We start from the raw sequence: 19,455 nt of genomic DNA, 5'->3' as shown, positions 1-19,455 counted from the left end.
GTGCTTCTGAATCCCATCTTTTACCACACAGAATTCGATGAACACTCGTTCATCAAGAAATTGCAAAGCCAGCATTAAGCACTGTTGAATCAGTCACAATGTCCTATTGTTGCCTCTTGTTTGCTCAGCTCTTGACTTGGACTTCTACAAATTTGCATTTTTATTGGCCACAGCTTAATATTTACCTCATGAACGTGCTTCTGAGATGCATTTACTATCTCTTGTTGCCTCTTTTTCTCTCAGTGTGTGACTGAATATAGATAGTCCTAGACCAGGCTGACAAATTTGATTTCATTGAGGGCCGCATCAGGGTTGTGTTCGACTTCGGGGGGCTGCAAACCTCTGCCAGTGAAAACGGAGCTCGGGGGGTCGGCCCTCCGGAGCTCCATTTTCGTTGGCCCCAGCATCACAGGCTGGTCTTCCGCTGTTTCCAGGGCAGGCCCATGGGCCAGATCCAGCCCTCGGGCCTTGGAGTTCGACACAGTGGTGAAATGTAAAATTTGTTACTACCAGTTCTGTGGGCGTGACTTGGTAGGGGGGTAATGTGACTGGGTGGTCATGGCCAACTTTTTTTTTTTTTTTTACTTTTAAAACCATTTTTTTCTACCGAAAAGGTTGTAAAAAATGCTTTTAAAAGCCTCTGCCAATCAGGCAACTCAGCTGGGATCGTCAGAGCCTTTTAAAAGCATTTTTTTCTACAACCTCTTCGACCGAAGAAGTTGTAGAAAAAGTGCTTTTAAAAGCCTCTGACAATCCCAGCTGAGCCGCGCGATCATCAGAGGCTTTTTACTTTTAAAAGCATTTTTTCGGCTGAAGAGGTTGTAGAAAAAATGCTTTTAAAAATTAAAAAAGAAAGCCTCTGATGATTGCGCAGCTCAGATGGGCATGGGGGGGGGCAGGGATTTTTGCTACCGGTTCTCCGAACCACCCGCTGCCATCGCTACTGGATCAGGCGATCCGGTCCGAACCGGGAGCATTTCATCCCTGGTTTGACACCCCTGTCCTAGACTAACAATCTTAAAATCTGCCAAGGTTGAGCAACTGTCAAGGTTGCAAATAACACCCTCAACGAAAGAAGACTCCGAGGCTTAAAGTTCCTCAAAGTTCCATTTTATTAGAAATGTCATATTGGCACATCTGGGAAAACCCGAATCTGAAAGCTTCCAGGTTTTCCCCACCCAAAGGAAAGTCCAAATCCGGTTCTGTGGGTGTGGCTTGGTGGGCATGGCAGGGCTTGGTGGGCGTGGCTTGGTGGGCATGGCAGGGGAAGGATACTGTAAAATCTCCATTCCCTCCCCACTCCAGGGGAAGGATACTGCAAAATCCCCATTTCCTCCCCATTAGCTGGGACTTGGGAGGCAGAGAATAGATGGGGGCGGGGCCAGTCAGAATTTTTACGACTGGTTCTCTGAACTACTCAAAATTTCCGCTACCGGTTCTCCAGAACTGGTCAGAATTTGCTGAAACCCACCTCTGCCTTAATCCTAAAACATAATTTTGACATTTAGCTGTAACTCTCTTTGTGATATTCGTACAACGTGCATTTTAACTTCACTGGAAAGATGGAAGATCAACCTTTAACAGCAAGAACACCTTATTACTTAGATCCATTTGCTAGTATAACTTCTTGATTACAATGCCTTTTTTTAAACAATTCCCTCTTTCGAAATTGAAAATCTGTTTCTTTTTTCCTTCCACGCTTCTTTCAGGACAGAAGTATTTTACAAAGAGGCTCTGCTCGCTTCACATCAGAAAAGATCCCCACTTCATGTACTCAAAGCAGACTTTTTGCTGAGGCTTTTATTTCTTTTAATTTTTTTTCTCCCTAAAAGCATCCTTGAATTTATCTAATTTCTGCCTTTTTTTTCCAGAGAAGGGGCTGTCAATATTCATGTGTATGATATTGTATGCCTTTTTTCAGAAGGCCTATTGTTCCCTCTGATTCTTTTGGATAATAGCCAAGAGGCCTATTCCGTTACATTAACATTCCATGGTTGAAATTTGTCCTTGCCCAGATTATCAATGTGAATGTTCCCTTAAGTGGTGAAAACTTCTATTTTTGACTGTGCAATTTTAGCCTGAAGTTACACTAGAGCTGGGATGGCGAACCTATGGCACGCGGACCCATATCAGTGGGCATGCGAACTGAGCTCCAGTGCGCATGTGTGCCCCTGCCAACTGATTTTCGGGCCTTCTGGGCCCACCAGAAGTCAGAAAACAGGCTGTTTCCAGCCTCCTGAGGGCCTCCGGGGGGTGGGGAATGCCGTTTTCCGCCCTCCCCAGGCTCCTAGAAAGGCTCTGGAGCCTGGGGAGAGCAAAAAATGGGCCTTCCGGTCCCACCAGCAAATGGGCCATTTCCGGCCTCCAGAGAGCCTCCAGGGGAGTGGGGAAGGCCGTGTTCACCCTCCCCAGGCTCCTAGAAAGCCTCTGGAGCCTGTGGAGGGCGAAAAACGGGCCTACTGGTCCCACCGGCAAGTGGGCCATTTCCGGCCTCCAGAGAGCCTCCGGGGGTGAGTGGGGAAGGCCATGTTCACCCTCCCCAGGCTCCTAGAAAGCCTCTGGAGTCTGTGGAGGGCGAAAAACGGGCCCACCAGGCCTACCAGGCCATTGAGTGCCAAAAGCGAGGGGAACGGGGGGGGATCGCGCATGCATACACTGGGAGGCACATAGAATTATAGGTGTGGGCATATGCGTGTGCAACCCCCCACTCTCCCCCCACTTTTGGCACACGATGGCACAAAGGTTAGCCATCATTGCACTAGAGTAACATTTCTGATTGTTTCAGCATAAGATCACAGTAAGGATGCGACGGTACCAAAGACTCTGGTAACACGACATCATTGGGTTAAGGTGGTGAGAAAAAAAATAGCTATGATCATCTGTGGACTCCTATCTTTATATCCCAAAGTGAATCCTGCAAATATTTATTTATTTGGCTGTCCAACTCACTCTCAGTGACTCTGGATACAAGGATAAAAACCCAATTTGAGGGCAATAGAAAAACCAATAGCCTGCCATCTCCCTGGCAACAACAATCGAATAAGCCACTTGGTGGGTGTCATGTCTCTGTCAAGGGCCTGAATCTGCGGAAGAAGACGAGCCAGAACTGGGGCAGATGGAGATCAAAGGGACAGCTTTGTTGGCTTGGGAGGAAAATGGGGAGGAGCAGGCCCAGTCAGGCCAGGGCCTTTCAGGATTGGGACAGTTTATAGGCAGGGAGGAAAGGGGGCAGGATGACCAAGAGAAGCTAAACAGTGAACATGAGAGGCAGAGCTCAGGCGATGAGCAAGGACCACCCCCTCCTGATCCTCGAGCACAGAGAGTGGAGAGAAGGTGAAAACAGTGCAGACTGACCCTACTACTCAGGAGGAGAGCACCCTGCCCCTCTTCACAAGGCACACCTGGGGACTGAGACTTAAGGAAATGTTCTGGGGAGGGGCATTTGTCGGGAACAAACATTGAATTCCTGGAGTGCTGGGTGTTTGAACTTTCCTGGATTCCTTGCATTCTTTCTGAATTTCTTGCTTTGCAGCCATGGTGCTCAGAGCTTTGGGCTGGACTATTTGCAGCCAGAGGCTGCTTGAGGTGTGTGTGTGTGTGTGTGTGTATGTCATCACTTTGCTCTGGGACTTGCCAGAAATGTGGGAGCATTTGGGGAAATTTGGAGCAATAAAGGGGCTGTTTGAACTGCCAGATGCCTGTTACCTCTGTGCCATGCCCCAGGTCATCACAATGGGCTCCATCCCACTCTGGAGCACTCTGGACTCCAGACCCATTGTCAAGGCCAGGGCTTCAGGGTCTTGTGAAAAAGTGTCAAAGTGGGGGCCAATCTTATCTATGTAGGGATGATGTTCCACAGGGAGGGAGCCACCACAGACAAGGCCCTTCTTCTTGGTCCCGCTAGATGGACCTCCTTAGGAGATGAGATGTGTTAACATTCCCTGCTTCTTTTATATAAATAAATGTTACATAAATGGATCCTTCCCTTGAGAGTGCAAGAAAAACGATTTCTTGAAGATTCCTGCAGAATAAAACATGTTATCTTGGCATGGCATCTCTTAGCAGCTACTCTGCATCTCAGCAGGTGGAAGATCTTGTTCAAGCTTGAAAATTAAACAAAGTTAGGTCTTACAGCAGGGGTGAAATGCTACCGGTTTGCACCAGTTCAGGAGAACTGGTAGCTAAAAAAATGCTACCAGTTTGTCAGAACCGGTATTTCCAATGATCAGCTGTGCCGCATGATTTATATTCGCTAGAAAGCAGGAAAGCAGAAACATGGCACAGCTGTTCCCTCCCTGTTCTACTTACCTTCTTAAGCCTCCTTTTTCCACGCTGCGCGATAGCTCCTGTGCGCGCATTTAGTGCGCACTGTGCACGCATGCGCAGCAAACCAGTGTCAAACCTGGGAGGATTTCACCACTGTGTTACAGGAGTTTAGGTGAAAGACCACCAGAGAATACCAGGGCTGAACATTAAGCTAGGAAGTTAGAATATATCCTGAAAAGTTAATGTTAATGTTAAAAGTTAAACCCCCTATTATTGTTGCTAAGAAAAGGACATAAATTTATTTAATAGACCACAGGTTCATTCATGGACTTTAAGATAAACTTCTTAAAGTAAAGATCAGAAAATGGAGATTGGAAAAAGAGTTAGTTTCTCAACCTTCTGCTTTATCTCTGTCTTGCATTGCTTAGGCCAGTTTCTGTTTCATTCTTGGCAGCTTGAAGGCATGTGGACTTCAACTCCCAGAATTCCCCAGCCAGAATGCTGGCTGGGGAATTCTGGGAGTTGAAGTCCATACATCTTCACGCTGCTACAGTTGAGAAACACTGGCTTAGGACTTACTACAGGGCACTGAATTTACATTCTGTGAAAAGGCTTAGACTGCGTTGACTGACCACTGTTAACAGTTTCAAACTAACTTTTCTCGGAAAGTTCCAGAATCACAATGATACAATAGATGTTTCTATGTTAATTAAGTTCTCCAAAATCTGGAAAGGAGTGGGAGAAACAGCTTAAAATCCAACTATTTCATACAGATCTCAATTGCAGATTGAGTTCTGGTTTAGCTTATTTGTGAGGACGTTCGATCATTAAACATTTCTTTATATGTGGGAGTATCTTGCTTTCACAGGAGTTCCAGATTAATAAGTAGATCGGCTTCTATGGGCTATAATGAGTAATGTTTCAACTCTAAGTTAAAACTGATGGGAGAATCAATACAGACATTTTGATAATTGAAAAGCAGTAGGAGATAATTCTGCACTGAAAACAAGTTCATAGAAACAGAAGAGAGATAAAACACCATCGGAATAAGGAAGAAAAGATTACAGATACAATCTCAATTAAATGTCAATGATTAAGAACGTTGCATTGACACTTCTGTTTTCTCTTTCTAATACTATGTTTTGCTTTCCTCACTTTTCCATCAAATGTTATTTAGGATTACCGTATCGGAATTTTTTTTTTTTTTCAAAAGACAATATCTGACAGGAGATTGATTTGGCTAACCTGTCCTCCTTCCCAGAAAAATCAGTTAATTTACTTACTTAACTCTACATGGGTATCCTGCTGTTTCTTTCTGATCCTAAAGAAGCTCTTTTGTGGGTTGCCACTCCTGATATCTACACAACGGCTGTCATGTGAAGTAAATAGGGCCAAGAGAAAAGAGCAGAATCATAGAAAAGAGTGAATCATAGAATTGTAGGGCTGGAAGAGACCTTGGAGGTCTTCTAGTCAGAGGTGAAATTCAAAATTTTTCCCTACCAGTTCTGTGGGTGTGGCTTGGTGGGGAGGGAGGGTCCTGTGACTGAGTGGGTGTGGCCAACTCAACGTCACTCATGGCCATGCCCATTCAGTCACATTGCAGTAAAAATTACCTGAGCCGCTCCCGCTTCTTGTATGTGCTGCCGCTGCGCTGGAGGGACTTTCCCAGGTAAGTCCAAGTGGAGCGGCACAGCAAGCAACAGTGTGTGCGTGTGTGGCCGGCACATGGAACAGGGTGTCAGTGCAGAGCAGCTCTGGTAATTTTTGCTGCAAGAATTAGGACCTGGTTATCTATGGGACCGCCTACTACCACCAATAGCCTCCCACCGGCCGGTACGCTCTCATAGAGAGGGGCTCCTCCGGGTGCCATCAGCCAAACAATGTCGACTGGCGGCCCATAGGGGGAGAACCTTCTCTGTGGGGGCACCTACTATCTGGAATGAGCTCCCCTTGGAGATACGGAGGATCCCGGATCTGCGCACCTTCCGCCGCGCTCTTAAGACCTTTTTATTCCACCAGGCAGGCCTGGCCGAATCTTTTCCCTCTTTTTAATTATGCAAATTTTAATTGGTTTTTAAATGATTGGGATGTTTTAATTTGTCTGAGCCAAATTGTTTAATTCGATTTTACTTTGTTTTTAAATTTTGTATCTATGTATTTTTACTGTTTGGCTGTTCACCGCCCTGAGTCCTTCGGGAATACGGCGGTATATAAATCAAATAAAGTAAGTAAGTAAGTAAGTAAGTAAGTAAGTAAGTAAGTAAGTAAGAAGCCTGCAGCCACCATCTCTTTTTCAGCACAAGAAGCATCCAGCCGCACTGAAAAAAAGAGGCGGCGGCTGCAAGCTTCCCTTCCCTGGCAGCCAACCACGGAAGGAAGGTAAGGATGTGTCGCGTGACAAAGGGAGAGCGGGCAGCGGGCGAGAAAGCAGGGGTGGGCAGTGCCAACCAGGGGAGGTTTTTGCCGGTTCGATGAACCATTTAAAATCACCGCTACCAGTATGCACGATCCGGTCTGAACTGGTCAAATTTCACCTCTGCTTCTAGTCCTCCAATAATATTCCATATTTATTTATTTACTTTATTTTTTTATTTTGTTGAGTACGTATTAGATAATATATATATATGTATAAGCATGAATTGAATACATAAGACTCAGCCACCCTGAGTCTTCGGAGTGGGGCGGCATATAAATTTAATTAATTAAATTAAACTAATTAAATTAAAATGAATACAATTAAAGGGGACATTAGGACAGGGACGGTAGGCACGCTGGTGCTCTTATGCACGCCCCTTACAGACCTCTTAGGAATGGGGTGAGGTCAACAGTAAACAATCTAAAGTTAAAGTTTTGGGGGTTTGGGGATGAAACCACAGAGTCGGCAAAGAGAACGCAGTTACTTATAATATGATCACTCCAAATTATTCCAGACAAATTATATATAAACTCCAAATTATTCCAGACAAACGGCTATCCAATCTCTTCTCAAAAACCTCCAGGAATGGAGCACCCATAAATTCTGGAGGCAAGCTTTTTCCACTGGTTAATTGTTCTTACTGTCAAGAAATTTCTCCTTAATTCTAGGTTGGATCTCTCTTTGATAAATCTCTTTGGTAATGATAAGGATAGCCTAAACAGGTACAGAAAGAACATAGAAAGAAGCGTAGGTGGTACCACCAGAGGGACAATGATAAAGATGCTTGATTCTGCTCAGAGACTGGTCTACCATCCAATAAACCATTGTAGGTGGGGAGGATGGGGAGGAACAGGAACAGGCTCAACCCATCCAAGACCGAGTGGCTGTGGTTTCCGACGTCCCGATATAGTCAGTTGATGCCATCACTGACTATTGGGGGCGAATCATTGGCCCCCACGGAGAGGGCCCGCAACTTGGGCGTCCTCCTGGATTCACGGCTGTCTTTAGAAGAGCACTTGACGGCCGTGGCCGGGAGGATTTTTCATCAGGTTCGCCTGATCCGCCAGTTGCATCCCTTTCTGGATTGGGACTCCTTACATGCCTCCTTACTCATGCCCTCGTCACTTCCCGCCTGGACTATTGTAATGCTCTCTACATGGGGCTCCCCTTGCGGAGCACCCGGAGGCTCCAACTGGCGCGGGTGGTTATGGGAGCGACATGGCGCTCCCAGGTAACACCTCTCCTCCACGAGCTGCACTGGCTCCCGGTGGTCTTCCGGGTGCACTTCAAGGTTTTGGTTACCACCTTTAGAGCGCTCCATGGCTTAGGACCTGGTTACTTACTATTGCCTGCTACCACCAATAGCCTCCCACCGACCGGTACGCTCTCATAGAGAGGGGCTCTTCTGGCTGCCATTGACCAAACAGTGTCGACTGGCGGCCCCTAGGGGGAGGGCCTTCTCTGTGGGGGCACCTACTATCTGGAACAAGCTCCCCACCAAGATACGGAGGATCCCGGACCTACACACCTTCCGCTGCGCCCTCAAGACCTGTTTATTCCATCAAGCTGGCCTGGCCTAATCTTCATTTTCTCCCCTTTTCCTTTTAAAATGTAAATTTTAATTTGTTTTTAAATTATTGGGGTGTTTTAATTCTGTCTGGGGCCAAACTGTTTAATTCGGTTTTATTCAGCTTTTAAATTTTGTATATATGTATTTACTTTGTGGCTGTTCACCGCCCTGAGTCCTTCGGGAGTAGGGCGGTATATAAATCCAATAAACTAAAACTAAACTAAACTAAACTAGTTCATTTCAGATTTCTGCTGCTCAGGATATTTACAGTAAGTAAAATAGACTTGGCCAAGGAATTCCCACACATATAACTCTGTTATTCAGCAAATACCCAATGGGTTTGATGAAATAAATGAAAGTAGAATCAAAATTAAATGTCCATTAAGCGATACTTAGGGATGTAGGTAAAAGTCTGTAGACATTCTCAGTCATCCAGGTCATGGTTGTCCCAAAGGTGCTTTTTCAGGTGGCAACTGGACTTTTTTGTTTTTTGTTTTCTTTTGAAGACGTTTCACTTCTCATCCAAGAAGCTTCTTCAGCTCTGACAGGATGGGATGTAGGATGGTATTCCTTCTGTTATGTAACATTAGAGACATGGACTGGAGCAGAAATACTTCTGGTCAATTAAAAAAAATAATTCACCTCTCCCAAATCTGTGTGCAAAGTGGTATTTAGATTACTGCAATGTGCTCTACGTGGGACTGCCCTTGAAGACGCTACAAGCTTTGGGGTTTTCTTTTACCTTTCAGTCTGGTCAACAGCCTTAAAATTCCTTGGTGAAAGGGAAGAAATAAATCTTTAAAATTAACACACACCCCTTTTGAGTCCTTCGGGAGAAGGGCGGTATGCAAATTTAAATAAATAAATAAATAAATTTTGCAATTGGAAGCTTCTCCAATCAGGATCAAAAATGTTCAAATACCTAATGATCTAAAACTGTAGGACCAGGGGTGGGCTTCAAAAATTTTTAGCAAGGGGTTCTCTGCCGAATTGCTGAGTGGGCGTGGCCATGGTGGGCATGGCCTAGTCGGCCTCCTGCACCACTGTTGGGGTCGGCGTTTTTGCCCTCCCCAGGCTCCGGAGGCTTTCCTCGGGCCTCCAGGATGGTGAAAACAGCCTCCCCAGGCTCTGGAGGCCAGAAACAGACTTTCCCAAACTTCCGGTAGGCCCGTTTTTTGCCCTCCCTGAGCCTCCGTGCGTGCCCGCACCTACCTGTATCCAAAATGGACCGCATGGTGACTCCTGCAAGGGGTGGGGTGGGGTGGGCGGGGCCAGCCAGGCGTGGGATTTGTGGGTTCTCCGAACTGCACAGAATCTTAGCTAGAGGTTCTCCCGAACCCCTGCGGACCCCCAGCAGCCAACCGCTGACCTTGTGGTATTCCTTATTTTACATGATGAGTGAGTTGCATTGGCTTCCATTGGTCTTCCGGGTGCGCTTCAAGGTGTTGGTTACCACCTTTAAAGCGCTCCATGGCATAGGACCTGGGTATTTGCGGGACCGCCTTCTGCCGCCAATAGCCTCCCACCGACCAGTACGCTCCCACAGAGAGGGACTCCTCAGGGTGCCGTCAGCCAGGCAATGTCGGCTGGTGACCCCCAGGGGGAGGGCCTTCTCTGTGGCAGCTCCTGCCCTCTGGAACGATTTGGCCCCGGAGATATGAAGGATATCGGATCTCCGGGTCTTTCGCCGTGCCCTGAAAACTTTTCTTTTCCATCAAGCAGGGCTGGCGTGAACCCCCCCATTTTTAGTCTTTTTTAGTTTTTTATCTTTTAATTTGTCAATGGGTTTTAATTCAAATTGTTTTAAATTTGGGCCAAAGTATGTAATTCTTTTAATAATTTTAAATTTTGTATTGGTATGTGGTTTAGTTCTGGCTGTGCACCGCCCTGAGTCCACTAGGAGAAGGGCGGTATACAAATTGAATAAAATAAATAATAAATAAATAAACAAACAAACAAACAAACAAACAAATAAATAAATAAATAAATAAATAAATAAATGTAGAAGGTGATTTTTGTGCAGCACATTCTGGAAGCAGATCATTTTTAAATACAAAACAAACAATGACCAAAGCTATTTATGGAGAGATTTCTCATTTGACTTTTTTTTTTCTCCCCTCTCTAAGGCGGTGGGGAGGAGGGAGGAAAGAAAATAAAAATAAACATCCGTCCAATTATAAGCAGACCAAAGTTTTTATTATGGGTTTAATTTTGAAATGCAAATGGACCATTGTGCAAATTGCATGTTGAAATTATAATTTGTACTTTTTATTTGTGTCAGTGGATTAGCAAACTGTCCTGCGCTGAAATTAATTATAGAGAGGGAGAGAGACATAAAAACAGCTACAAGATAACAATATGCTTGAACATGCCAAAATTACTCAGAGGGTCTTCTCGGAAAATTTCCTTTTGACCTATCCATCACAGCGGCTGCAAATAAAAAGCTTGCCACCTGCCCCAATCTACAACAAATCTCTTCCGTGAGACAACATACAGAGCATTTGATGAAAGCTTGAATATGGTACCCACGGCAATAAAAAGAAGAATTAGTAGAGTTTAGAGAATGAATTGAGAAACAAAAATCTACATTGACAGAACTTGCAATTAAAACTCTTCTGGGACATGAAAAAAAACAAACGGTGGCATTTAATATTGTATATGCAGACTCACAAGGACTATATGATGATCCCTCCCAAAGAATTTATAGGTTCTTTGCGAATTTATGCATTTTACGACTGGAATATATTTGCGTCTGAAAGGAAACTTGTCAAAATATGAACCTCGCTGGCACTGATCTCTTGCAACATGGAGTATATAAAATTAGATCCACATATTATTCCACTTCGAAGAATCCATCTGAAGTTCTTTTAGAGGGCATCTTCCATACTTAGAAAAAGAAGAAAAAAATCATGGGAGAAAGTTTCACAAAGGCAATAAGTATACTGGACAATTTGTCCTGCAGGAGAGCTACTTTTCATGGCCTCAATAAGATATTTATAAGTGAAGATGAACAGAACTGAAGTTTTCTGGCACTCGTGATCATCTTCTATCATCATCCAGTCAGAAAAACTTTCCAGAATATTTCTGCCCACAGATAGAAGAAACTGCAGTGTTCAGACTGCAGTGTTATTAGAAATTGTTTACGGGTAATGCTCGATTTATGACCGGTTCGAAGTTTCAATCTACCTGAAAAAGGGGGACTTATAACCCAGATCTGAAGTTCCAATGGTCGCCCTCCCCCGCCAGTCACATGACTGGACTTCAGCACTTGATAACATGGTTGCATTAAGGGCCATTTGCTGCATCCCAGATTGGCATCCTTCAGTCTCAAGAGACTATGGTATCGTGCTCTGGAAAGAGGTCCTAAAACAGCATCTGGTGTGACTAAAAAGGCCAATCCGAGAGTGGCAATCCCTTCCACACTGAGGGCAGATACATTCTGTCCCCTGCCCAGCCCCCAGATTTCGCTGGTTCCGGGACTGCCTCTTTGCCTCAGCCTGCCGAACAAGCGTCTCTTCGAATTGGAGAAGGCCATGCTGCGTCTTTAGCCTCCAAGCTGAACGATCGGAGGTCAAGGTTTCCCAGTTGTTAATGTCCATTCCCAGGGCCTTTAGGTCCCTCTTGCAGATATCCTTATATCGCAGCTGTGGTCTCCCTCTGAGGCGCTTTTCCTGCACTAATTCTCCATACAGGAGATCTTTCGGAATCCGACCATCAGCCGTTCTCACGACATGCCCCAGCCAGCGTAGATGTCGCTGTTTCAATAGTGTATACATGCTAGAAATTCCAGCATGTTCCAAGACTGCGCTATTTGGAACTTTGTCCTGCCAGGTGATGCCAAGAATTCATCGGAGACAGTGGATATAAACTGCATCCCACAGTCATGTGATAAGATAATTTTATTGTCATTTTTTCACCTATGGGCACACTGGCACACATTAAAAAATTAAATGCTGTTGCCCGCTCTCAAAAGTGTACACATACATAACACATATAAATACTTATATATATATTAGAATAGAATAGAATAGAATTCTTTATTGGCCAAGTGTGATTGGACACACAAGGAATTTGTCTTGGTGCATAGAATAGAATAGAATAGAATAGAATAGAATAGAATAGAATAGAATAGAATAGAATAGAATAGAACAGAATAGAATTCTTTATTGGCCAAGTGTGATTGGACACACCAGGAATTTGTCTTGGTGAATATGCTCTCAGTGTACATAAAAGAAAAGATACATTCATCAAGAATCATAAGGTACAACACTTAATGATAGTCATAGGGAAACAATCAATATAAATCTTAAGGATGCCAGCAACAAGGTTACAGTCATGCAGTTATAAGTGGGAGGAGATGGGTGATAGGAATGATGAGCAGACGTTGCAAACGTTTCATCTCAATTCGAGGAGATACCTTCACTGAAGATGTCTCCCCAAATGGGAATGAAATGTTTGCAACCAAATCACCAAATTCGGACCTCAAACCAACAACATAACTACCAACCCGAGCTACTAATATTCAAAGACATTTCAAAGATGGAAAATCTTGCCGATGCATAGATTTTCTAATTGTCATCCAAGGCTTTTGGTATGACACCCAGTGAACCGATAACCACTGGGACTGAGAGATAGATACAGCTCAAACCTATGCAGTGGGCATTTGTGACCATTTTTTAAAAAATTGTTTAAAATAAGAAAATAGAGAAATGCCAGCCAGAAGCTGACTCAGACATTCGTTTATCAAATTCCTGGATTTCTGCCAGAAACTTTCCTAAACTAATTCACTTTTATAAGTGTATTGTTATTCCTGAAGATCTAAGGCCTCTCTCTAAACACAACACCACTCGATAATTTAGTTAGAATGCTTCTCGGAAAAATATATTATAAGAATAAAAAATCTAAAGTTCTGCTATTTGAGAGAGGGAGGGAGGGGAGAGCAGAGGGGAGGAGAGGGAGAGCAGTGTTGAAGGAGAAGAAGGAGAAGGAGAGGAGGAGAGGAGATGGAGGGGAGAAGAGGAGAGGGGAGGGAGGGGGAGAAGAAGGAGAAGGAGAAGAAGAAGAGGAAGAAGAGGAAGAAGAAGAGGAGGAGAAGGAAGAAGAAGAGGAGGAGGAGGAAGAATAAGAGGAGGAAGAGGAGGAGGAGGAACAGGAAGAAGAAGAGGAGGAGGAGGAAGAGGAAGAATAAGAGGAGGAGGAGGAGGAAGAAGAGGAGGAAGAGGAGGAGGAGGAAGAAGAGGAGGAGGAGGAGGAAAAGGAAGAATAGGAGGAGGAGGAGGAAGAAGAGGAGGAGGAGATGATTTTTGGATTAATTCCCAAGTTTCAAAGAACTCTCTGCTCTGATTCAGAAATTATTTTGCTTGGCATAAAAACAGCTCAGCTGTACATTAAAGCTTAGAAATGACATCAAGAAAGCTCCTGACTTTAACCGAGATAAAAGGATTCACTCTAAAGAACTTCATATATTTATGGATAAACGGTTATACTGAAATACTGGAAATTGCTGGAGTCAGCAATGGATGGGCGCAGAGTGGGAGAGGGGCGAGCGAGACAGCGTTTGTATTCACATGGGCAAGAATGGGCTTCTTCCAGAAACAAGGCCGAAGACAGAAAACTTTAGCAGAAAATTTGGAGGAAGAAACAAATTCCTGGTTTTTTTTTTACACACCTCCTGAGCACAATTGGATCCCATGCCAGCATAGATTTTGGAAATGTGGATCGGGGCACCTGGGGGTGGGGGATCCAAAAGCAAGATGGAGGCTTTAATCACGCAACTGAAGTTCCACCCCCTTTTTTATTTGTGGCAGAAACAGATGAGGCTTTGATCGCACAATTGCCGCTGCCCTCTGCAACAGGTTTAAAACATTTTTAAACCTGTTGCAGAGACCCTTGAATGTGGAACGACAAATAATTGTGCTGGGATAAGCTCCTCATCCATGATCATTACTGTACTATTAGATTCAGTTAATAATTAGCCTTATAATCCTCTTACAATATTTTTAATTTCATTCCAAAAGTTCCTCTAGAGCAGTGTCCTTCAACCTTGGCAACATGAAGATGTGTGGACTTCAGCTCCCAGAATTCCCCAGCCAGCCAACAAATGGCTGTCCAATTTCTCCTTTTTTAAAAACCTCCAGTGATGGAGCTCCCACAATTTCTGGAGGCAAGCTGTCCCACTGGTTAATTGTCCCCACTGTTAGGAAGTTTCTCCTTAATTACACTGCTATCATGTCACCCCTAGTCCTTCTTTTTATTAAACTAGACATACCAAATTTCTGCAATGTGTTGTGGCTCCGTTACCTGAGCCTGTGTCATCGGCAGGAGAGGACTCTGAGAGTGAAGAAGAGGAGTTGGCAAGGCCTCCCTCTCCAGGACCCTCCTCTCTGGCAATGCCTTCGGTGTCCGCCGAAGGGCAAGAGATAGAGCCGGGGCCAAGCACGTCCACGCAGCCACAGATGGACAGTGATGAGGGTAATGAGTCTTGGCTGGATCCACGCCAGCGTCGCAGAGATAAGCGCGCGCAACAGAAGAAAAGGCGTGCCCGAGATTAGGCTGAGTCACTGGACCACACCCCACAGGATATAAAAGGGAGTGTGGTGGCCAGTCAAACCTTGTGACAAACAAAGCTGAAAGCTTCCACACCATTCTGCATTGCCGGACTTTTTCTATAAGACTTAGCTGGATTATCTCTGGACTTGATTAACCCCGTAATTATTGAGCTGTTTCTTTTGATGTATCAGAAGTGGGGAGAAGTTATCTCTCCTCTTTGTAAATAATAAACTCTTGGCAGGCAGCCACTAGGTTGTTGCCAAGTTCCGTTATCTTAAGGAAAAGGATTTTGCCGGCTGGTTTGGTCTTTAACTCCTGAACGTCTGTTGGTGTGTGTGCGTGTGGTTGGGGACAGAACACAATGGTCCTTCATAGGTTTTAGCCTCCAGTCTTCACTGCTCTTCTCTGCACTCTTTCTAGAACAAGGCCCAGTTGGGCAGAACTGGCCCATGGGGTACTTAGATCTGGCCCACAGGGCCACCCTGGAAACAGCGAAGGACCGGCCCACAGTGCTTCTGCCAGTGAAAACGGGCTCCAAACAGTGGTGGGTTTCGCATATTCTTACCACCAGTTCGCTCCGCGTGTGCACCCTCACTTCGTGTGCACATCAGGGGTGGGTTCTACTTACCTTTACTACCAGTTCACAACAGGATCGCGCTCGCTTCGCTTGCGTGCGCACCTTGCTTCTACACATGCGCAGATCACTGATGACGACATCCAGGGCGGTTGGCATAGCCTCCCGCCGGTTTTACTACCAGTTCTTGTGAACTGGTCCGAACCGGGGGCAACCACGACTGGTGCACGCCTTCCGTGCCTGCACCCGGCCTCAAAAACGTGGCTAAATAGGATAGCATTACACCAGGGTAGGTGCAACCGGTTCTCTCAAACAGGTTGGAACTGGTAGAATACCACCTCTGGCTCCAAAGCTCCGTTTTCAGCAGCCACAGCCTCCTGCAAACCTCTGCCAGTGAAAACAGAGATCAGGAGGGCCACGCGCAGCCCTCCCGAGCTCCGTTTTCACTGGCAGAGGGTTGTACGAGGCCGTGGCAGCTGAAAATGGAACTCGGGAGCCCGGCAGAGCGCTCGGCCCATCACAGGCACTCCTGACATGAGTGATGTCAAGCTGGCCATGCCCACCCTGGCCACCCCCCACTCCCGAGGTCCCAACACAACCCTGATGCAGTCCTCAATGAAATTGAGTTTGACACCCCTGTTCTACAGTCTGAAGATCTTTTTTAATATCCTGTATATAAGGTACAGCCAAGAACAGTTAGGAGTTGATCCTTATAAAGAAATCACCTCAAATTGTACAAATAGGTACCGTAAATAGACCTTGGCTGTTTCATTTTGTTTTAATCGATTCCTTATACAGCTCTACTTTTTTTTTGCGTATAGAAAAGGTTACCCTTCTGAAATGCAAAAGCCATGACCAGAACGATATGCATATTATAGATATGCATGATTAGCATTCCCTGTTCAGGGATCGCTGTCCTTCCAAACAAACTTTTCTTCGCCAAATGAAAAGGCCTCTGTTTCCAGTGAAATCAATCCCTGTCAGCACCTCATTTGGAAACAAGCCATTCAAAGGGGTTTTTGTTTTCATTTTTGGGGGGGGGGCACTTTTGCATACTTGCCAAAGCCTGCTAGGTGGGAACGGCCGAATAGGGGGCGCTCCTATGGCGCATTCACGCGAACATGTGTGTATTTTGAAATGATAGCGCTGGCAGCTCACGGATAGTTTTTCTGGCTGCTGAATAAGCTATTGAAGGCTGATTGTTCATGCTTTGGTGGCCTGAAAAGTACAAGTTGAACAAATAAAGAAGCTTCACCTGTTGGAGGGGGCGGGAGGGTTGTATGTGTGTGCGTGTGTTTGTGTGTGCATGTATGTATAGGGGAAAACAAGGCAATGATTGTCTTTGTAGAAAGTTAGCACCAATCCTTCTCCTGGAAGAATGAAATATTTTAGGAAATATTTAAAAAGGCAGAATATTGTATTTCCTTAAAGGAGAAACATGTTTTTAAAGGCAGAAAGCAACTCCCTTCCTCCAGCAGATATTTGGTACCATTGAGAAGGACTGGGCCAGCCTATCTACAAGACAAATGACCTTCAGCTTCAGGATGATGGGATTAGCCCTCACACAAGATCCAAACCAGTGGTGGGCTGCTACCGGTTTGCCCCAGTTCAGGCGAACCGGTAGTGGCGGCGGCGGGAGGCTCCGCCCACCCGCCCAGACATCATCAAAAATGTGCACAGAACCTTCTGCACATGTGCAGAAGCACCATGCGCTCCCAAAGCAAGCAAGCGCGCCCACGTGTTCCCAATAGCAAACTGGTAGCGCCGGGATTTGAAACCCACTACTGATCCAAACAAGGGCAAAGCCATTAAGACACAATAGGAATTGCCCAACACCCTTTCAGAACACATGCCTCTTCATTACATCACCCAGCAAGCTTCAACCAAGCTTGATTCAGACCAACATGCCTCCACATGGGAGCCTGCAACCAACAGAATACATGCCCTTGCCACAGGAACAGGGAGCTCAAGTTCAAAGCCCAAGAGAGGGTAAAAATAACACTCACTCTCCACTCCATGTGCTCAGCTGCCAAGGACCTCAAACCCACGTGGTCCTGTCCATCAATAAACCATCTTTCCAATCAGCCTCCATGTTTCCAGTGTCTTTCTCCCCACTTGGAACTGAACCCAGATGGATATTTCTTCCAACATCTTAATATCAACCAGAGCAGACAAAGTGGATAGGCCAAGGTGACGACTGAATTTCAGGGAGACTGCCCCTGAAAGTGACTTATGACTGTATTTCACACTTACGACCATTGCAACATCCCCATAATCATTTGATCAAAATTTATTCGCTTGGTTTATATTTACGATGGTTCCAGTGTCCCCTGATCATTTTTGGCCATCTTCTGACCAACAAAGTCAGTAGGGAAACCAGATTCACTTAACAACCATGTTCCTTACTTAACAACTGCAGTGATTCACTTAACGACTGTGGCAAGAAAGGTCACAAAATGGGGCAAAATTCACTTAACAGATGTTTCGCTTAGCAGCAGAAATTTTGGGCTCAATTGCGGTCATACGTCGAGGACTACCTGTACTTCAGTACAGTAGTCAAAACAGTTCATTTAGGAAGAAACTTGACTTTTCGGTGTGCCTGCTTTCATATTCTGGTTATTCTATATACCTTTAAACATGGAAACACTCACTGGACCTTTTTTTTTTTTTTTTTAAGAAATGTTTTGCTGCCATGCCCATTTTGGGATACAAAGGACTACAGAGCACAGTCTGCCAGCAGTCAAAGAAGCCCTTTGTCTCTTCTTCTGTTTGGACAGGAAATGGTTGCTTTGGGGATCTCCAAATGGGAATTCAAAACTATTTCACTTCATCAAACAGAATAGCAAAGGCTGTTCATTCATATGAAAAGACCCCGTTCCCCCCAAAAAGAGAAAAGGTGTGTATATGGTTTGGGAAACCTATGCCTCAAAGCCATCATTCTATGCCAGATGTGGGTTTCAGCAGGTTCTGACCAGTTCTGGAGAACCGGTAGCAGAAATTTTGAGTAGTTCGGAGAACCGATAGTAAAAATTCTGACTGGCCCCGCCCCCATCTATTCTCTGCCTCCCAAGTCCCAGCTGATCAGGAGGAAATTGGGATTTTGCAGTAACCTTCCCTTGGATTGGGGTGGGAATGGAGATTTTATAGTATCCTTCCCCTGGAGTGGGGAGGAATGGGAATTTTGCAGTATCCTTCCCCTGAGGTGGGGAGGAAATGGGGATTGTGCAGTATCCTTCCCCTGGAGTGGGGTTGGAATGGAGATTTTACAGTATCCTTCCCCTGGAGTGGGGAGGGAATGGAGATTTTACAGTATCCTTCCCCTGGAATGGGGTGGGAATGGAGATTTTTCAGTATCCTTCCCCTGGAGTGGGGAGGGAATGGAGATTTTACAGTATCTTTCCCCTGGAGTGGGGTGGGAATGGAGATTTAACAGTATCCTTCTCCTGGAGTGGGGTGGGAATGGAGATTTTATAGTATCCTTCCCCTGGAGTGGGGTGAGAATGGAGATTTTACAGTATCTTTCCCCTGGAGTGGGGAGGGAATGGAGATTTAACAGTATCCTCCTCCTGGAGTGGGGTGGGAATGAAGATTTTACAGTATCCTTCCCCTGCCACGCCCACCAAGCCACACCCACCAAGCCATGCCACGCCCACTAAGCCACACCCACAGAACCGGTAGTAAACATTTTTGACACCCACCACTGTTCTATACCCTCCATAAATATTGTGACCTAGGGTTTCCCAAACTTCAAAAACCGAAGCACCTTTCTTTCCCTCTCTCTCTCCTGAATTAAAATCAGTCATGGTTTACTCTTCCCCTCCCCCCATGTTTTATTTGTTTTATTTATGTAACATCCAATTTTCATCAAACAGCGCGTGGTCTGGGTACAGTTATTTTTAAACAATCATAATACACATATTCGTTGTGGTATTCATCACCATAATATCGATAATATAATAATGTGATCACATAATAACAATAATACTTAACGTCATCTTCTTTAAGAACTCTCTGCTTTAGCATTTCCTCTTTTTATATCTCCTCCTTTCTAACTTCTGTTTCTGTTATCTACCCATTGGT

This window comes from Pituophis catenifer, unplaced genomic scaffold (assembly GCF_029215685.1).
Source record: "Pituophis catenifer annectens isolate HBS135680 unplaced genomic scaffold, rPitCat1.0.hap2 SCAF_7, whole genome shotgun sequence".
Lineage (NCBI taxonomy): Eukaryota > Metazoa > Chordata > Lepidosauria > Squamata > Colubridae > Pituophis > Pituophis catenifer.
Note: the sequence above shows the minus strand (reverse complement) of the source record.